Source organism: Gracilinanus agilis, chromosome 2 (genome assembly GCF_016433145.1).
Source record: "Gracilinanus agilis isolate LMUSP501 chromosome 2, AgileGrace, whole genome shotgun sequence".
NCBI classification, from domain to species: domain Eukaryota; kingdom Metazoa; phylum Chordata; class Mammalia; order Didelphimorphia; family Didelphidae; genus Gracilinanus; species Gracilinanus agilis.
In genome coordinates this window covers 43,381,583-43,387,650 of record NC_058131.1, presented here as the reverse complement: position 1 = coordinate 43,387,650, position 6,068 = coordinate 43,381,583, and positions in this window count along the sequence as shown.

Genomic DNA, 6,068 nt, shown 5'->3' with positions numbered 1-6,068 from the left:
GGGGGGCAGGTTTCCAATTAGAGACATTTGTTTTTTCTTGCTTTGCCCTCAGAGCTACTTGGGTACAAAGCTTGTCCCAGTGGGCTAGGAATGCACAGACCTCCTCTGGTTATCAGTGCTGGCTTTTAGCTCTTCCCCTCTAAGCTTGAGCCCCACCAGTTGGGCACCAAACCCCATTCATCCAAAGGACATTCTCAGAGCCCAAGGAGAGAAAGTAAAGAACCACAGACAGAACGAGGGAGGGAGGGTGGCCCCAGAAGCCGCCAGCACCCAGTGGGTAATTGTGTCCAGAAACCCATCCTAAGCCTCCTTTTGAGAAGTGACAATGCTGCTATCTTTCAGAGTCGGACTTTGAAGAAAATCTTTGAGGGGAGCAGCTGTTTCTGAAATGGATAGCAAAATAATGACTCTAATCTCGCTTTGTCACAGTATCTAGAGAAGAAAGGAGACAGCCCGGGAACTCTTAGCCGATCATAATTGCTGCCTGGACCACACTCAACAGATCCTAGCTAAATTGGCACAGACTGATGGGCTTCTTTCACTGACTCCCTCCTCCTCCCCCCTCCCTACCACCCCCATATTACTCACTCACTCAGTGATGTTCAAAAGTCTGCTGATCTTGGCAATAACAAGGACTCATTGGGCTCAGCTTTCTGGCCCCACCCCCTCTCAAGCTTTCCTTGGTAGCTGGGCCAAGGGATGGAGGGAGAATAGTGGGCTGTGTGGTGCTATAGGTGGGACCCTGTGGTCATTAGTCACAGGCTAAAGGATGAGAAAGGTGCCAAACTCAAAAAGAGGGCTCTGAAGAGAGAGGCCATAGGATGATCAGTTTAGTGTTGGAAGGGACTTTAGGGGTCATCTAGTCCTAACTCCTTCATTTTACAATTGAGGAAACTGAGGCCCAAGGAGATTAAATAATTTGCTCTAGGTTACACAAGTAATAAGAGTCAGAGACAGGATTTGAACTCAAGTTCTTTGACTCCAGAGCCCCTGCCTCTTTCCACCATGTGTCTACCATCTTTGAAAACCACAGGTCTTAGAGCTGGAAGGGATCTTAGAAACCATCATCAAGCTAATATTTTTCTTTTACAGATAAAGAAATAGAGTGGATAGATTTGAAAGAATGGTAGATCTGGAGATGGAGGATTTGGGGTTAAATCTTGGATTTGTCTCTATCTGTATGACTTAGAATCTCTAAGCCTCAGCTTCCTCAGCTTTTAAGTGAGAAATTAGTCTGGGTAGATATCTTCTAAGGTCTCTTTTAGCTCTAAATCTGTGGCCCCTTGAATTTTCTAGGGTGGAATATCTATTAAGTAGAAAACCTAGGACTTGGACCCATTTCTCAGCTATGACTCTATCTGTCTTTCCACTAAAATTGGCTAAGATAACCACTTCAGATTCTTCTTAGCTGTGTGATCCTGGGCAAGTCACTTAGCCCTATTAGGGTTGTCCCTGTCCTTCTATCTTAGATTTGTTACTGAGACACAAGTGAGTTAAAAAAAAAAAGAAGATAATAACCGCCTTCCCTTCCTTACTCAGGAGATGAAGGGGGCTCACAAAGACTGTCTCCTCACAGGTTCTGTTCATGAATGTAAAGAGAAATGTCAGGTGATAAGGAATCACCCATGACAGTTATGTCCCGACACCCATCTACTAGGACAGCTCCTGCTATAACCCCACGTGGCCTCTAGAGGGTGCGCTGATTTTTCTAAAAGAGATTCTCAGTGCTTTTGGTCCATCGATTCTATTGACAATCTAGTGAAGTCTTGGTTACCAACTCGGAATGATATTTTGTTTTGTATTAAAAATTAGGCATGGAAGGAAGTGTTCCATTTCAGTTAGAAGCGAGTGAAAATAAAGAGACGATTCCCCCCCCCCCCCCCATCCTGGTTCTTGGATACTCCTCTCCCCTCAAATCTATCCCTGGATGCTTCATTAAGAGTTACCAACCAGGCGGAGGAAAATCCCCCTTCGCCCCTTAGGTCAATGGAAACCAGAGGAGGGCTTTTTCCAAATGAAGGGATCAGAGAATTTAGAGCTTTCTTAGAGAAGTCCAACCCCCTTATTTTATTTAAAAAATATGTTTTATTGATGTCTCTTGTTTTTCTATCATAATCCCTTCTGGATATATATACTCTTATTTCCCAACGCTGCCCCCCTCTGGTTTCTCCCTCCAACGACAAAACCCTTCCTTTGTAGTGAAGAAAAATCAAGCAAAAACGGGGATACAAGGACCACATTTGGCAAAGTATGCGATCTTCTGGAGACAGTCACCTTGAATATTTATTTTTTATTTTTTTTACATTTTAAACCCTTAACTTGTGTGTATTGGCTCCTAGGTAGAAGAGTGGTAAGGGTGGGCAATGGGGGTCAAGTGACTTGCCCAGGGTCACACAGCTGGGAAGTGTCTGAGGTCAGATTTGAACCTAGGTCCTCCTGTCTCTAGGCCTGACTCTCAATCCACTAAGCTACCCAGCTGCCCCTTTATTTTTAAATTTTATATTTATTTTATTCCAATAACAAATTTTTACATAAGTTTTCCAAAGTTACATGATTCATGTTGGCTTCTCCCTTCTTCCCTTCCCCCTCCTGGAGTTGACAAGCAATTCCACTGGGTTGGGAATATTTCTTTAGAGGAGGAATGAGGTCTGGACAAGTTCTTATAAGCAAGCATGGTGGTCTTCATTTTTTTACCAGGTTGCACTCTGGACTTTTAAAGCCAACCCAGTTCCCCTGCCCCCAAATCCTAGCTTTATCTGTCCCCCTCAAGCCTGTCTTCATTATCTTTTATATGTTCTGTTGTTTTTCAGTCACGTCCAACCCTTCAGGACCTCATTTAGGGTTTTCTTGGCAAAGATTCTGAAGTGGTTTGCCATTTCTTTCTGCAGCTCATTTGACAGGTGAGGAAACTGAGGCAAACAGGAGTAAGTGACTCGCTCAGGCTCCCACAGCTAGGGAGTTTCTTAGGCTGAGTTTGAACTCAGGAAGATGAGTCTTCTGGACTCCAGGACATTACTTTCCCCTATTAAAATGTAAACTCCTTCAAGGCAAAGACTGCCCTTATTGTTTACATTTGTATTCCTTCTTCTTAACACAGTGATAAACATTTAATAAAGGTTCCTTGACTGCTCTGTCACCTTCAGGGAATACACAGGAATTGCTTCCATTTATTGTTATGTTTGTAATAACAGGGATGTTTGGGAAGCTGATGGACTGACCTAGGCCAAGAGCCAGCAAGACTCACTTCTCCTCCACAAACAGGCTTGAATGAGTAGGGAGGGGGCAAGGTACTCCTTGCTCTCAAACCCCTCCCCCTAAGCAGTTGGTTTTCAGTTGAAAATGGAGACAGGGCAGTGTGTCTTCAAGCAAGATTCAGCAAAGGTAAATCTTTAATGATGTTCCCTTTCTCTAACTTATATTCCCCACAGGTCTGATTGAGAGACAAAGGAGAAGCTTGATCTCTTGATGTCAAGAACTGAGAAGGATCTGACTTCTTAGGCTGGCAACTGGCAGGAACCAAGCTGAATGGCTGTAGTGAGTATACCCAAATAATACTCAGGCACTGCTACTAAAGATAAAGCTTATATTGATAAAAGAAAGAAGGGAAGGCAGGGAAGGGGTATCAAGGATTTGGATAAACTGGGAAGCCCTGATCAGTTAGGTAGAAACTGCCCCTCCCCCGAGGAGGGAGTGGCAGACCTTTAGCTAACTTGCCCTCAAAGCTAATAGTAATTATTACTAATATCTAAATAACTAAATGAATAATAAAATAGTCTTGCGATGAAGGTCTAATTCCACTAGACAGGCAAACTCCTGAGTAGAAACCACAATGGCTTTTGCCACTACGGCCTCCAGGCAACCCCCAAACCAGGAACAGCAAGCAGAGAGACCTGCTCACCTCAACCCCTAGGAATCAACTGTTAAACTCCTTTCTAACTGTCCCCTCACCCAGAGTTCTCCAGGGGGTGGGGTCCCCTGGAATTCTGGGTGAGGCTTGACCCTGTATCCTGCAGGAGTTCCACCCTGCCATTTTCTATATTACACTATTTACTGCATGAAAAGAGAAGCCTTTCCGCTGACTTTTGTGCCTCCTTTCCTGCCTCGTTGGTTTGAATGAAGAAGATGTGCCTCTGGGTAGAGTGAGGCTTCAGTCCTTAATCTCTTTCCTTGTGCCAATATGTGGCTTCTGACTATTCTTTCCCTCTTTCTTTCCCCCTTGTTCTTTCCTGAGGAGAACTAGCCTATGACCCTGGGAGCATCAGACAATGGGGGAGAATAAATTGCCAGAGTCCTGGGAGTCCTGGGGCCCAGGGTGGATTTTGTGGGTGGATGGGGGAGCAAAGTCCCGAGCTACCTGCCTGATTCAGGGTAACAGTGGATGGAAGGCCACCAGCAGGGAGTGACAGGGACTCTTTGCCAAATTTGGAAATGAATATAGCAGGGGGTCTTAGAGCAACTGCGTTATGTTTGGATCCACTCCCCTCAAGGACTGAATGGGAAAGCTTGGGGAATATGGTTCTGATATCATGAAAGTATTTGTGCTTAGGTTCTTGCTGGATCTTTTCAGCAAATAGCCCTTTGCCAAAGCTAAATTGATGTTTATTGCTTAAATGATTTCAGACCATTAATCACTGGACAATGACCTAAGGGAGATACTAACTGTACCTGGCAGTTTGTATTGGGGAGAATACACTGAAAGGAGGTTCAAGGGGACAGTTAGGTGGCTCAGTGGATTGAAAACCAGGCCTAGAGACAGGAGGTCCTGGGTTCAAATCTGTCCTCAGACACTTCCTAGCTGTGTGACCCTGGGCAAGTAACTTAACCCCCATTGCCTAGCCCTTACCACTCTTCTGTCTTAGAACCAACACACAGTACTGACTCTAAGATGGAAGGTAAGGGTTTAAAAAAGGAAAGAAAGAAAAGAGGGCTCAAGCTGGAAGCATCAGAGAAATATATACCAACCCTTCAGCGATACCCTTAGGACCCTGAGGGAGAGATGTCACCCGTCTTCTATGGGACCTGACTCATCAGTTTGAGTGGGAGTTGTGATAATAATAATAGCTAACATTTATATATTGCTTACTATGTGCCAGGCACTTTACAATTATTATTTCATTTGCTCTTTTCAGCAATCCTACGAAATGGGTACTATTATTATCACCATTTTAGAGATGAGGAAACTGAGGCAAATGAAAGTTAAGTGACTTGCCCATGACTACATAGCTAGTAAGTGTCCAAGGCAACATTTGAATTCAAATTTTTTTTGCTCCAAAGTTAAATACTCTTTCTGCTGTCCAGCTCATAATGAATTGATATGAATAATATCAGAGTTAGGGCTGGAACCTGGGCCTGTGAGAAGTAGTTTTTTTTGGGATTTGGATTTGAATTCAGCTCTATCCTGACTCTAAGCCCAGCCACTTTATCCCTTTTACCATCTAGCTTTCCTGTAAAGCTAAGGATCCCCAGAGCTTATAAGAACCACATTTATCAGTCCACTGAGAACATTACTGATTATTTCAAGAGCCCTTATTTTATTGGGGAAGAAACTGATGTGCAAAGAAGTTACATGATTTGTCTAAGGTCAAACATATGGAAACATTGAGATTTGAATCAAAGTTTGAATCAAATGCTTCAGATATAGCAATTTTTTTACTATACAATTATAATAAAAATCATGAATGAGTCTGCAATAAACCGACAATGTTTATTTATTTTTTAAACTTTTTCTTTCTTAATGTTGGACCCAGATTCTGGAGTCTTTCCCAGGTTCGGTCGTGGCAGGAAACACACTGACAATGCAATAAGCAAGAAGAGGCCTGTTTATTTGGCTAGCCACAGCTAGGGTCAGTAAGCAGAAAGCCTTCCACAGTTACTGACCCTGTGGTTTCTTCAGGTAAGGGTTTATATAGGAATATTGGGGAGGGGGTTTGGAACAGATGTCATCAAGGAAAGGTATTAGGAAACATCTGGAAAGCATCACAAAGGGGTTCAGGGATAGGGAATCTGGTTGCCATCCATCAAGGGGGGACAGGGTCAGGGGGTCAGGAGCCATTCATCAAGGGGGTACA